Consider the following 16,306-nt stretch of genomic DNA (forward strand, 5'->3'; position numbering starts at 1 on the left):
AATGCTCTACATTTTTTTAAACATGGCATCAAAACTCCTAAGGACCTCTTTTCAAGGGTCACCACGAGTTTTAGGACCTAAAAAGATATGAAAGTATAGTACTACCTTATCCATTCATATCAGAAAACTTTTGACCTTCTACTTTCTTCTAGCCCTGTTCACTTAGTTCGTAAAGTGGGGATTCAGTGTTCAACCTTGGTGGCTTGATTGGAAGTGGTATCCTACCACTCCATTTTCTAATTACAAGCCAAGTTTGGGTTACAAATGGCTTTCGCCTCATCTTTTGATGGTGGATGTGCTCAACTAGAGATGGCATTTGCAATCTTCTCTTTCTCAATGGAGAAAATACTTTGATACCATTTGGAATGATATAACTGAACCCAAGATTGTGCATTTGTCTTGGTGCCTAGCCTTCCAAGGTCTTCCCCTAGGGCCTCAACTCAAACACATTGGGGTTCCTGATCCCAAGTGCCCCTTTTGTGGACAACTAGAGTCTTTCTTACATATTTTCTAGTTTTGTAAGTGTGCTCAAAATTATTGGCACTGGATTCATGATTTTTTAAAGCCATTCTGGCCTAAGTTTTTTTCTTGGTACATGATCTTACTGTGTGACTCTCCCAGATTTCCTCAGAAGTTCACCCAGATTTGGCATACCTTTAGGATGGAAATTTTATTTTCTCTATGGAAAGATAGGAATTTTTTTCTTTTTGCACACAGTTTTTTGGATGTTAACATTGCTATATACACTAAGGCATGCATTTTTAATAATGTAATTATACAAATTCAAGTGCAAGCTAACAAAGTTACCCTTGAGGTAGCTCACCTATAGAAGCCATTGAACCACTGGGGTAATGCTCCCTGCACTATTGCCAAAGTTCCTCTTGATGCCTTGGCAAATACCTCGACACCTCGTGGCTGCCATACTCAATGCCATTCCTCAGGTCACCACTTTGACACGCCACTCTCTTAGGCTTCTCTCCACTACTCTCCTAGTAGTGGTGATGGTGGATGGAGGTGTTGCTTAGCTTCCCCACCCTATGGTGGTTCTGGTTAGTCCCTAACTCTTGTTCTTTGTACTCATTGAGTGCATTCTTGGAAGTGGCCTTGCCTAGACTTAGCGATCTCTCCTCCACAGCTAGAGGTTAAAGATGTAGAGGCTGCCACTATTACTACTACTACTAATGATGGTTGGACTATTCCTAGCCTGACCCCCAATCCTAAAGATGATTGGGGTTTTCATGACAAAGATGATCCACCACCCTTGACTGGTACTGCTTTAGCAGCCTGAGGTTGCCTTATATGTTTTTTTTGATGAACAGTTTTTGTTTCCAGCTATAGCCATGTATCTAGTCTAGCTTTAGCCATGTGAACTTATTCACAAGGTGATCTTGTATCCCTGACCCTTTTTTTGTGAATTATAATCTAAGTATATTTTTTAAATAGAAAAGGACTATATATATATATATATATATATTAATGGTATATTTTTCATAAAAACCTTAGCATATGTGATATTGTTATGTTGGATAAACCATTCATAACCTTCAAATTCACCAACAACAATACAACATAGAGAAGAGTTATTGGGATCCTTCATAAAGGGTCATGTTTTCCTTATTAAGTAGATGCATTTCATGGATGACCTCAATTTCATCATCATCACCATCATTATCATCAACAAAAACACTAGTACCAAATGTGTCATGGATCAATGCATTTGTACCATCATCTTCAAATGTGTTTTCTGGCACATGATCATCATCTTTGATGGGATCATGATCTTCTCCTTCAATAATCACACCTCCATGTTCCTCCATATTCACACCTACATGTTCCTCTAAGATGTGTTGGTCCATATCATGTACTACCCTAGGGAGATCAGCCTATATAAAAATGATGATAACCAAACCCCCATTTTGTGGTTCATATGTATGTATATTAATTGCAAAACCAATATAACAAACAACTTACCAATGGATGATAATCAAACCCCCCTTCAATATGACCATTCTCTCCACAATGTCTCTTAGATTTTTTTTATTTTGATTATTCTTGTCTTTAAGCCGTTACAACTCTTGCAAGGACAATAACATTTGTCATTGCCTTCTCTTTGAAACTTAGACAACAATCTAGCGATTGTCTCCCTATTTTGATCAAATTGCCTTGTATTATCTAACATGATCCTTCTTCATGGGAATAACTTATTCTTGTACCCTTATTGAGTTAGTTGTACTTAATGTTTATATCTACACATATGGTTTTGAAAGAAAAATTGGTTTAATTAATGTATATATCTGCAAAAAATATTGGACATGTTGTACTTAATGTTTATGTATGCACATATGATTTTAAAAGAAAAATTTGGTGTAATTATTGTGTATATCTATAAAAATGTTGGACATGTTGTACTTAATTTTTATATCTACACATATGGTTTTGAAAGAAAAATTTGGTATATTTATGCCTCTTCATTTTGATTTTTTTCAAGGGAAGCCCATCAACGGTAATAGAAAACAAGAATGCATTTTTCTAAGATTTTACAATTTTTTAACAAAATTAAATTTTTAGAAGAAAATGCACCTAAAGAACTATTAGCTCAGAAGCAAGAACATGGTATTGAAATAGTATAGAAAGTGCTTGACATGAGAGGTCCGCAAGTGAGGGTGTTGACCAATATTGAAAACTAGAATGCTGAAATGAAAGCTATTGAGGATCAAACATCTATGTCAAAGCTACAACACAATGTGAGGTTGCTTTTAGATATGGTAGAGGAAAATATTTAGAAGTTTGATCAAAATTTAAGGCACGAGAGAGAGTCTATGGCAATATACTAGAAGGAGAAGGAGCGACTTCAGAAATAGACTGTATGACACAAACAACAACTAGACAACATAGAGGATATTATGGGAGCATTGGATAGAATCCAGGAAAGTCTTGTGGTAAATAAAATTGCATGACTAAAACCAAATCCAAAGGTAAATATTAGATCTACCTTGCTAACTCTTGGGCTATTATTATTAGTCCCCGTCGCATTCACTTTGACAACCATGTTAGGGAAGTGATCTCACCTAGTTCATCCTCATGACTTTGAATTCCTTAATCATGATCTTGAGTGCTCAAATTAATGTCCAAGACATTTTCACCTTAGGGACCTATGCAAGACCATCATTTGAAAGGGCCTCAATGTCAACCAAAAAAATTATCTCAATATGTTGTTATTTACTTTCATTAGAGGGAGAATCCATCTCTTGCTTACTTGGACATAAGGGTGACCTTTACTTCTTTTGAGGTGGCCCCTTATTCTCTATCCCCTTCCTCTTCATTCCTCTTTTTTGTAACTCCTTATCACTCTGTCCATTCTTCTTGTTTTGGCCTTCTTGTTTTCTTGAACATTCAGGGAGTTGTTCATATGATTCCTCATTTGGATCTTCTACATCTTTTATTAGTGCATATTTTAATGGAAATATTTTTTCCTTTAACTTACCCATACATTGGTTTATACATGTGTGAGTGAATGGTGTTAAACATGAATTATTATTGTGTCAAAACTTCATCTTTGTTCAACCAATCTATCTTAGGAATTACATTCTTTCTTTTTGTGTCATGATCACCTTGGAAATAGCATCTGCATTTGCTTAAACCATTATATCCTAATATCTTAAATGCAATATATTGGATGATATAGTAACCCACATATATGAGTTGCTTCTATAGTTGGCTGCTACTTTCATTCATACTAATTGTCAACATACTCTCTTGAAATGTTTGAGCTTATTTTTGTTCTTTAATTATTTGCAGTCAAACAATGCTCTTTCCTAGATTTGGCTTGAGCTTGATCATGTAGGGACAATTTGTGTCTATGATGATATGCCATTAGCACCTGGTACGCCTTTTTTAATTTTATATAAATTCTAACCATGATTTTTCTGTAGCTTTCTCATCTAAATGGCATAAATATTGGTATTGGTATTTTATTATGTAATAGCTAAGGCTTTAGCTCAACAAGTTAATAAATATCATTTAGAGGAGGGTCTCATCTATCCACCATTTCAAAATATTAGAAAAATATCACCACACATAGCTACATAAGTTACCACAACGTCCTATGAAATAGGTATTTTCTTAAGGATCATTTTCATTTTCTACACAAAAAATTCAGCTAAAATCCTGAAAGCGATGACTTTTTAAGCTAATCTTTTGTATTCTCTCATCTACAATTTTTTTAAGAAAATAGGACTGTATAGACATATGTGTGACATGAGAAAAATATGTGTGTAAGCTTAGTCTCAAGTCTATAGTTTGATTTCTCCATATTATGCTATTGTAATATGCCCTACCTTCCCTTAGCTAGCTCATGAGGTTTTTCTCTAGTTAGAGAGAGGTATAGTCAAATTTGTTCATTTGAAACATTTTGTTAGTTTTTGTGCATGTTCTTGATCTGGTTTCTCCTTTAAAATTTTACGTGCATGAGATTTATAAATAAACACACTTCTCACAAGATTCTTACCCTCCAATTTAGTGCATTTAAGATATTAGGATTTGTCACGATCACCTTCGAAATAACATTTGATCACCTTGGAATTTGTCATGTATTGCATTTGCATTTTTTTTTCCATTTCTTATAAGAGTGTTTCATTGTTGGGAACCACTTCAACATCATATGCATGGTTTAGAGATAATGTCATTGTGGAAGAGGCTTCTACAAGGGAATGAGCCTTGTGATTATGACATTTACATAGAAATAGAACTTCCTTATTCAACTAATTTCACTCAACCCATCACTGAAGTTATTCTTCTAATAGTGAGAATAATTGCTACAAATTCCTAGGAGCCAAGGGACCCTAAACCTATGCTACATTTTTTGGAGACATGGGAGAAGTTACTACCAGAGTTAATACTTCATAACATTTTGGATCATATAGGGATTCTCAAATTAACAACAACAATAGATACTTGGGATCCTTATAGGAGACTCAGTAAATACATGCATGGATAAATCCTTGGCTTCCATTGTTAGGCCAGTGTATGGAGCCTTTGTAGCCAACTATATGTTTATAAGTTGTGGAATGCACTTCATACCTAGCATGCAAGTGATGCATCTGCATACATGGTTTTATCACCTTGAAAAATTGCATTTTGATCCTACTAGTAGGGAACAACTAATTTTTTGTTTATTGTAACTAATCTACTGACAATTCTACAAGAATTTGTAATCAACCCAACTAATTAGAAACTAGACCAATTTAACTAGGTTATGGCTTGTTTCTTTCTAAAAATATCTACTATGATTAATTTTTGTAAAATTTCTTGCAAACTCAGCTAATTTTTCGTTGTCTTGAGCTAAGTCACTTAGCATGGGTTAAGTGAGTTTTATTGTTTTATTATTTGCATTCTAGAATATGTATACAACTAGATCAATTGTTATAGTGTGCTAATATGTAATAAGCACCTTCAAAAAGATCTCTATGTATATATAAAGACTGCAAGTTGTGCATTTGTCATGTATTGCATTTTTACTTTCTTTGCCATTGCTTATAAGAGTTTTTCAAGGTTGGTAACCACCTCAACATCCTTTGCATGGTTTAGAGGTAATGTCATTGTGGAAGAGGCTTTTGCAAGGGATGAGCCTCATGATTATGACATTTATACACAAAAGCAGAATTTTCTTATTTAACTTCTTACACTCAACTCTTCACTGAAGTTTTTCTTCCAATAGTGAGAATAGTTGCTACAAAACCTTGGGAGCCAAGGGACCCTGAACCTATGCTACATTTTTTGGAGACATGGGAGAAGTTACTATAGGCTTCAGTAATTCATAACATTCTAGATCACATAGAAATTCCCAAATTAACAATGGCAATAGATACTTGGGATCCTTGTAAGGAGACTCCAATACATGTATGCTTACATCCCTGGGTTTCATTATTGACCCAACATATGGAGCCTTTATATCCAACCATTTTTTATAATTTGGGGAATGCACTCCATGCCTAGCATGCAAGTGATGCATCTGCATATGCAATTTTATCACCTTCAAAAATTATTTTTGACTCGGATAGTTGAGAACAATTGATTGTTCATTTTATTCTACCTAAGCTGGTGATAGTTCTATAGAAATTTGTAATCAGCCCAACTAATCAAAAACTAGACCAATTTAATTGGGTTATAGCTTGTTTCTTTCTAAAAATATCTTCTATTATATGTTTTTGTAAAATTTATTGTGAACTGTGCTCAGTTTTCATTGTCTATGTTATTTTTGTGTAGGATCTTGAGGTAAGCCACTTAGCATGGGTTGAGTGAGTTTTATTGTTTTATTATTTGGATTCTAGAATATGTATGCAGCTAGATCAATTTTTTTGTTGTGAGCTAATATGTAATAAGTACCTTAAAAAAGATCTCTTTGAATATATAAAGAGATACAAGTTTAGAAGGAAAAGAATTTAACATTTACGTAGGTACCTCTTCTCGCCCTTGAAGAAAATTTCAGAGCAAGGGCACATAGATCAAAAGGGCATGGCATGACAAAAAAATGTAGAGATCACAAGGGCACAAAAAAGTTCACAGCTCTCCACCCTCATTCGAAGCTCTCCACCTCTTTTGTGTGCAACTCTCCACAATCAAAATAACTGGGGAATGATTTATCAACAAGGGGAGAGAAGAGTAACCAAACCACCTCAACTAGTCTCATGCTGGGAAGAAAAAATAGTGTTGTCTATCCTAATAGCATGACAAGAAACATTGAGTAAGAACCCTATAATTTTAACTTCCTAGAGACAAAATATCTAAGATAAAAATATAACATCTGGTGTCTCACACATAATATTTTCAAGGAAGCTTTACAAGACCCCACACATTACATGAGATTAAATTCATGACAACCACTCTTGCATGTCATCCTCATCCTCAAGAGAGGACAAACTGTGATGTAAGAAGGAGTTGGTGGTGAAGGTAGGAGAAGAATCTCTACTAGAAATTATTCTCCACTTCTCAAAACCACCATCTGGGTCATTATTTTCATAGAAGTTTGCACCCTTGTCCAAATTTTTTACCTAAGGATAGCCTTGTGAAACATGGAAATGACCTCCAAGTTATGGGACTTGAACTGTGAGGTTGACTCTCTAGAGAAGGCCAACTTTCTTTGCTATTAGGGTGCACCTAACTACACTTGGAGAAGAAAAGGGAGAAGGAATGCATGAAAGAAAATCTACCTACTCTAACCTAATGGGTGATGCACCAAAATAGAGTGTTAAAACCAATCTTTACCCATACATGCACACTTGAACTATTATGACATAAAAGATATAGAGATTCAAACTTGTTTTAATCTAACAATCACATGTAGATTAGAAAACCCAAATAAATGACACAAGGAAGATGAGATTCACTTATATGTCATTCATCGATCAAAGAGATACAGTCATGCAAGATTCTAGATATCTACAATACACTAATGAGAGGCAAATATGTCTTGCACAATACATCAATGGGAAGGAGATAAGGTAGAATGCCATGTAGTTCAAAGGAAAAGAGGATTTATAGTAGCATGCTAGAGCAATGCTAGAGAAACAAAGAGGGCTTGACCCTAACAAAATTTACAAAAATTGCCTTTATAGCTCAGGCATAACTGAGATATTTTCTACCCTAAACCAAAATCAATCACTACCATCAAAGATACAAAGAACAATCATACAAATCTGGAGAAAATATGATCTTGGTATAGATTCATATGCAATGAAATTTAATATTTTGCCAAAAAATAGAGCCCTAAGAAGACAAAAATGATGTCATTTAATTGCAAGATCAATTGCAAGAGGTCAATTATTATGTATTTTGACCAAGTAGATGGATAAAACCAAAGGTGGTGGAGTGTTTCCTTAATTTAACAAGCATGGAATTCATTCGAGAGTGGTTGGAATCAATCATGAAGATTAGATTGTGAAAGAAACCCTATCTTCCTTCATTTCTAGCTTATGAATCAGCCAGGTCAATAGGTCAACTGAGTCCTGCAACCAAAATGAGCCACATGGGCCAATAGTATTTTATCTTTCTACCCTGCAAGGTCATCATGGTTTGACCATCTTGTCCATCATAATTATGTCACCCTTAAAAAACCCTAACTATGACTACCTAAGAAACTGTGACCTAATTGCCATTGCAAATTATTACTATTTATTTCCTTAATTGGGCCTGTTGGGACACATGGCCATTGTCACTTGCCAACAATGTTAAAGTCCTTGAAATTCCATAATGTGGGAAAGCACTGATTGTCGATCTATGAAAGATTGATATTCGTGGAAAACCTTCATTATTACTGTGCTTGCTCTTAAAACTTTTGAGCCCACTGAACAATCGACATCCACCTCCACAAACATGTAAATCCTAAAAAATCAAGATGGAGCAACTAACACATATTTTCCACTTGGCACTCCTTTTCAGCCCTGGTAGCCCATATAGAAGATTAGACCCACATGTCCACATGTTAAAAAGTCTCTTCCCTACATTGTCAAAAACTCTGACAAAATACAAAATACAAGAAAGTGATGGCCAATGGAAATGCCAAAAAAACCAACATCTCAATACAGTCAAAAGATGGCCCACCGAAGAACTTGGACCTGCAAGTATGTGTGGCAATCAGGTGCATTCCCGCATTGTTTAAATATCTTGCAATTCTATAATGTAGGAAAGCACCCACTATGGATCATCTTTGATGTGACAGTGGATGGAAACATGTAATCCACTGACAACCTATGTCAATACCTTAGCTAATGAAGTGTCTTCTATATGCCAACTCTCCTGACAGCCTACCTGACACCTTTACTTTATCTATGGCCCACAAGGAGAAAATAGACCCACTTGCCACATGGAAATAATGCACTTTCCTGCATTGGATAAAGATAGAGGAATTTCATAATGCAGGAAAGTGCCCACTATGGATCTATGCAAGATCTGACGGTCCAAAAAGTTGTAGGGGCAAGAAAAATTAACTTAGGAAAAAAGGAAATACAATAAAGTTTATTTCATTTATTTATCTCATATTTCTATGGCATTTAAATATTCAAATATTGGGAGTGACTGTTGGGTGGGCCTTTGACATTTAAATTCAAATATTTGGTTGGGGGGGGGGGGGGAAGGGGGGGCAGGGGGGCCGGGGGCGACACATTTTTTGCTAACAATTCTGGTGACTCAAGGGGGATGCAAGCCTATTATGGGTAAGACCAGTGGCCTTCAACATCCATTAGGCTATAGAGTCATAAAAAATGTGGGTCTTGTGTATTATGAAACCCTAACCACACCTCTGTGATAGCAAAACACTGAAAATCTTGCCTTTGACTGCAAAAAAAGAACTCTACAACTTCAAAACTTCAAAAAACTAGCTATCTCATAGAGAGAAAACATGTGCTCACTCTACACTTCTTAGAAAATAGGAAAAATTGAAAACGAAAACTACTCTACTGTGTAGAAGTATTTATATATATGCAAGCTTAAACAAACCCATTGACTGGTTTGTTGAAGTAGCTCCCTTTCCTTACCAGTTGATTTCTTTTCCCATACATAAGGGCAACTAAAAATGAAAGCAAGAATGACAAACATGTTGTTGCATGGAACACCTCCTTCCCAATATTGAAAACAATGAACCTTTCCAACACTGGAGCATTACCTCGTGGAGAAAAACATATTTGTTGCTCCTTGTAGAATTCTTCATCATTCTCTAGAATGAGCATGACTAGGGGCAACTTGCTAATTTGTTGCAGAGCTAGAAATCTTATGGGGCATCCTCTTAATGGTTTAGGGCTAGAGGAATCATCCTTGACCACTTGATTGTGCTTTACAATGGTAGTAACTTGCAATTTTGGAAGTGGCACCTCCTTCTATGAAGAAAGAATCTCCACATCTTGCTCATGATGCTCATGAACCACCTACTTGGGAACTTCTCCAATATAGTGTGATTTTCCACTTATTGGTGTAGTGGAACATGCTCCTCATTTACAAGAGATGATGATTCAATATCTATGGAAGAGCAGATAGCATTCAACTCATCCAAAAGGTCATCCTCATCATTGATCTCCTCCATTACAGTTGCAAAGACATGCATAGGTTGAGGGGAATTCTCATGTAGGTTAGCATATTCCTCCTCAAGGATAGAGGTATCCTTGAGGCTCTCTATTCCATCCTCAACATCATGGAGGAGTGTTACCTATAGAAAATGGTCCTCTTCCTTCTATAGCAGTAGATCCTCAATTTATTTTAAAGGCTCAAAAGCCATGATTTGTTTCTCGAGGGGGGGAACAACCTTGTTGTCTTCTCCTTTTTCCTCAAAAAAAGATAAAAGCTCTACAAATAAGAGGATTAGATCCTCTTATTTTTTTCTCAATAGCTACCTCCTTTGCCTCCTTAATAGGCTGCAACTCCTCTCTTTGTGGTTTTTCTTGCTTTGTTTCATTCTCCCAAAACTCCCTGTTTGGACCATTAGGAGTCCATAAAACTGGTCCATCTTGAAATAGGGAAATAGTGATAGGTTCGGGGGGGTCATGATGAACCCAAATTTCTCTTACAGGGGGTGGAGGGGCTACAATAGAAGGCTCTTGTAATGGAGGGGGCTTCTTGAAGCTTGGGATGACATACTTTGGAGAAGGGGGCCATCTGCCTTCTTGGCTTGAAAATGAGTTGACTAGAGCTTCATTTACTCTTCTTTTGCTACAGCAACTTGCCTTGCAAGATTCTCTTCAAAATGTCTCTGTCTCTCCCTCTCTTTTTCTTGTTTCTTGTTCTTGTTGGAGATAGGTTTGGTAGGCCATCTCCTCATGTTGTCTCTTTATCTCTTACTACCTTGCAACCTCAATAAGATCTCCATTAATCTCTTCAAGCTGTCTATCCCAGGCCAATAACTGCTCATCTCGTTTATGAAGCTTGAACTCCACACTCATTTGGAATTCCAACATCACATCCTTAAGCTCTTTATATGGGGATGTTGGGATTGGTGTAGGGGTAGGAAGAGAGTAATAGTTTTGAGTAGCTTGGCTATAACCAACTTGGGGTTGAGATTGAAATTGGAAATACGAGGGTTGAGGAATAAATTTTCATGATATTGTTGGGCGAGGGGGGGGTGGGGGGTGGAATAGTAGATGTTTCTATGAAATGGATCCATGATTGAAGCTTCATGAAAACTACAAACTCATAGAAAAATTGAAAATCACAAAGATCAAGGATGATCTTTACATACCAATACTTTGTCTGTATGAAACCAATAGAAGTGCACTATAGTTGCCATGGTGTTAGATTGAATGCCTCCAAAGGCTGATGACACTAAGAAAAACACCCAATTTCTCAATGGATAAAGATCAACTAGTTCACCAGTGGACTTATGTAGCTAAAATTGATTAGTTCCATCGGGCATGCCAAAAACTATTGTCACAAAATTTTGCAGGCTTGTCTAAATTTTTTACCTAAGGACAACCTTGTGAAACATGGAAACAACCTCTAAGTTGTGGGACTTGAACTATGAGGTTGAGTCTCTAGAGAAGGCTGACTTCCTTTTCTATCAGGGTGCGCCTAACTACACTTGGAGAGGAAAAGGGAGAAGGAATGCATGAGAGAAAATCTACCTACTCTAACCTAAGGGGTGATGCACCAAAATAAAGTTTTCAAACCAAGCTCCACCCATACATGCATACTTGAACCATTTTGACATCAAAGATATACAAATTTAGACTTGTTTTAATCTAACAATCACATGCAGATCAAAATACCCAAATAAATGACACAAGGAAGATGAGATTCACTTATATATATTCATAGGTCAAAGAGATATAGTCATTCAAGGTTGTAGATATCCATAATACACTAATGAGAGGAAAATAGGTCTTTCATAATACATCAATGGCTAAAGTAGACAAGGTAGAATGCCATATAGTTCAAAGGAAAAGGGGATTTACAATAGCATGCCAAAGCAATGCCAGAGAAACAAAGAGGGTCTGACCTTAACAAAATTTACAAAAGTTGTCTTTATAGCTCAAGCATAACTAAGATGTTTTCTGCCCTAAACCAAACTCAACCACTACCATCAAAGCTATAGAGAAAAATTATAAAGAATTGGAGAAATTTTGATCTTGGCACAAATTTAGATGCAATAAAATCCAATATTTTGTCAAAACATAGAGCCTTGAGAAGACAAAAATGGCACCATTTAATTGTTTTAACTAAGTAGATGGATAAAACTAGAGGTGGTGGAGTGTTTCCTTTGTTTACCAGGCATGGTATTCATTGAAGAGTGGTTGGAATTGATCATGAAGATTGGATCATGCAAGATATCCTATCTTCCTTCATTTCTAGCTTATGAATCAACAAGGTCAACAAGTCAACTGAGTCCTGCAACCAAGATGAGCCACATGGGCCAATAATATTTTATCTTTCTGTCACCCCATAAGGTCCTTGTGGTTTGACCATCTTGTCCATCATAACTATGCCATCCTTTAAAACCCTAACCATGACTGCCCAAGAAATTGTGACCTAAATGCCATTGTAAATTGTTACTAGTTATTTCCTTAACTATGCCCGTCAAGACACGTGACCATTTGTCACTTGCCTGCAATGTTAAAGTCCTTACAATTCCATAATGCGAGAAAGCATTGATTGTCAATCTATGAAAGATCGACGATTGTGAAATCCTTCATTATTGTTGTGCTTTCTCTTAAAACTTTCAGGCCCACTGAACACTTGATATCGACCTCCATAGACATGTAAATCCTTGACCAATCAAGACAAAACAACTGACACATATTTTCCACCTTGAAACTACCTGACACTCCTTTTCAACCTTCACAACCCAATTGGAAGAATAGACTCATATGTTCACATGTTAAAAAGTCACTTCCCTGCATTGTTAGAAACTTTGACAAGATACAGAATACAAGAAAGTGACGACCAATCAAAATGCCAACAAACACCAACATGTCAGCACTGTCAAAAGATGACACACTGAAGAACTGGACCCACAAGTACATGTGGCGATCAAGCTTATTCTTGCATTGTTTAGACATCCTGCAATTCCATAATGTGGGAAAGCGCCTACTGTGGATCATCTTTGATCTGATGATGGATGGAAACGTGTAGTCTATTGACAACCTATGTCTATACCTCAACTTATGAAGTGCCTTCCATATGCCAACTCTCCTTACAACCTACCTAACACCTTTACTTTTTTTGCAACCCACAATAAGAAAATAAACCCATGTATGCCACACGGCAATGAGGTGCTTGCCTGCATTGCATAAAGATAGAGCAATTTCTTAATGCAGGAAAGCACCCACCGTGGATCTGTGCAACATCTGATGATCTAAAAAGTTGCAAGGTCAGGAAAAATAAACTTAGGAAAAAATGAAATACAATAAAGTTTATTTCATTTATTTATCTCGTATTTTTGTGGCATTTAAATATTCAAATATTGGGAGTGACAATTGGGTGGGCCTTATAGATTTAAATTCAAATATTTGGCAGGGGGCAAGGGCAGAATTTTTGGCTAACAATCATCTCCATGACCATCTGGAGTGCGAGACCTTCACAAAGGTCGGGAAGCAATCATGGAACTCGCCTATGGAGTGTAGAGCCAAGGTGGTTGAGAGACATCCACAAATGCCCTGGTCCCTTGAGAAGCAAGGTTTGAAATGGGTGGTGGCACTAACAATGTGACTAGAATAAAAATAGAAGTGATTGGAACAATCTCTAGTGAATGTTGGGCATGTTTGGCATGCAAATCATTTTTAGGAGCAGGCTTGTAAGGCATAACCAACGAGCAATCCTTGATCTTGTGCTTGCTTGATTGACACTGATATCAAGTGTTTGGTAGGTTCAAGTAAAGCACCTTTTGGGTGAAGGTGTTATCCCCAACCTGGGTATAAATAGTTTCTTTAAGGACATGAGAAATGTTAGCTTCAATCCAAACCCTCCTTTGGGGACAAGCATTGATAAATTTTTTAGGTTAGAGTCTAAAGTTGGTTAGAGTCGATTCAATTTGCTTTGCCATTGCTTATAAGAGTGTTTCAAGGTTGGGAACCACTTCAACATCCTTTGCATGATTTAGAGGTAATGTCATTGTGGAAGAGTCTTTTGCAAGGGATGAGCCTCATGATTATGGCATTTAAACATAGAAGTAGAACTTTCTTATTCAACTCCTTACACTCAACTCTTCATTGAAGTTTTTTCTTCCAGTAGTGAGAATAGCTACTACAAAATCTTGGGAGCCAAGGGGCCTTGAACCTATGCTATCTTTTTGGAGAGATGGGAGAAGTTACTATAGGATTCAGTAACTCATAACATTTTGGATCATATAGCAATGCCCAAATTAACAGTAGTGATAGATACTTAGGATCCTTGCAGGAAGACTCCAATACATGCATGGTTACATCCTTGGCTTCCATTATTGGACCAATGTATGGAGACTTTATATCAAACCATTCATTATAAGTTGAGGAATGCACTTCATAGCTAGCATGTAAGTAATGCATCTGTATATGCAATTTTATCACCTTCAAAAATTGTTTTTGACCCTAGTAGCTGGGAATAGCTAATTGTTCATTTTATTGTACTTAGTCTAATGATAGTTCTATGGAAATTTGCAATCAACCTAGCTAATCAACAACTAGACCAACTTAATTGGGTTATGACTTGTTTCTTTCTAAAAATATCTACTACGATATGTTTTTTGTAAAATTTCTGGTGAACTCTGCTCATTTTTCATGGTATGCAATATTTTTGTGCAAAATCTTGAGGTAAGTCACTTAACACAAGTTGAGGTGAGTTTTATTGTTTTATTATTTGGATTCTAGAATATGTATTTAACTGGATCAATTTTTTTGATGTCAGCTAATATATAATAAGCACCTTAAAAACATCTCTCTAAATATGTAAAGAGATACATGTTTAGAAGGAAATATAAAGACATACATGTTTAGAAGGAAAAGAAAATAACATTTACATAGGTACCTCTTCTCACCCTTGAAGAAAATCACAGAGCAAGGGTATGACAACAAAATGCAGATATCATAAGGGCACAACAATGAAATGCATCGATCATAAGGGCACAACAACATTCACAACTTTCCACCCTCATTCAGAGCTCTCCACCTCTTTTGCACACAACTCTCCACAATCAAAACAAATAGGGAATGATTTATTTCGTGTTTTCTTGTAATGCTCACACGAGCATCACAATTATGATGTCAAATTTTGTATTAAGATGATGTCAGGGACAATTGCAAAAAAAATATGAAAATCACCACTAATTACACCATTGTTGCAAATTGTTGTTGCAATTTGACCCCGAATGTTGTAGTGAAAGCCATGAGAAATAAATCAAGAAATTCAATGTGGGGAGAGAAGAGTAACCAAACCACCTCAAGTAGTCTCATGCTAGGAAGAAAAAATAGTTTTTTGTCTACCCTAATAGCATGACAAGAAACATTGAGTAAAAACCCTAAAAATTTAGCTTCCTGGAGACACAAAATATCTAGGATACCAATCTGAAATCTGGTGTCTTACAAAATATTTGCAGGAAGGTTTGTGAAATTCCAAACATTATATGAGATAAAATTCATGATAACCACTCTTGCATGTCATCCTCGTCCCCAAGAGAGGGTGAACTATTGTGCAGGAAGGATTTGGCGGTGAAGGTAGGAGAAGAATTTCTACTAGAGATTATTCTCCACTTCTTAGAACCACCATTTGGGTCATTTCCATAACCATCTAGACCGTGAGACCTTTGCAAAGGTTGGAAAACAATCGTGGAACTCACCTATGGAGTGTAGAGCCCAGTTGGTCGAGAGACACCCATAGATGCCCTGGTCCTTTGAGAAGTAGGGATTAAAATGGATGATGGCACCAACAACATGACTAGAGTATCAATAGAAGTGATTGGAACAATCTCTAGTGAAGGCTAGGCAATTTTGGCATGCAAATCCTTTTTAGGAGCATGCTTGTGAGGCATAACCAACGAGCAATCCTTGATATTGTGCTTGCTCGATTGACATCGATATCAAGTGTTTGGTAGGTTCAAGTGACACAACTTTTGGGTGAAGATGTGATCCCCAACCTAGATATCATAAGTTTCTTTAAGGTCATGGGAAATGTTAGCTTCAATGCAAACCCTCCTTTGGGGACAAGCGTTGAAAAACTTTTCAGGTTCCATGCAAATCGCCTTGCTAAGGGTTTGTGCAATGGCATGGATAAATGACCAACGAGGCATGGGGAGACTTAGGAACTCCACCCATACAAGGACCTTTAACTTATTGTCATCTAAAATAGAGAAGTCATG

The sequence above is a fragment of the Cupressus sempervirens genome, chromosome 9 (assembly GCF_028749045.1).
Source record: "Cupressus sempervirens isolate cs-2001-9-10 chromosome 9, ASM2874904v1, whole genome shotgun sequence".
Taxonomy (NCBI): Eukaryota; Viridiplantae; Streptophyta; class Pinopsida; order Cupressales; family Cupressaceae; genus Cupressus; species Cupressus sempervirens.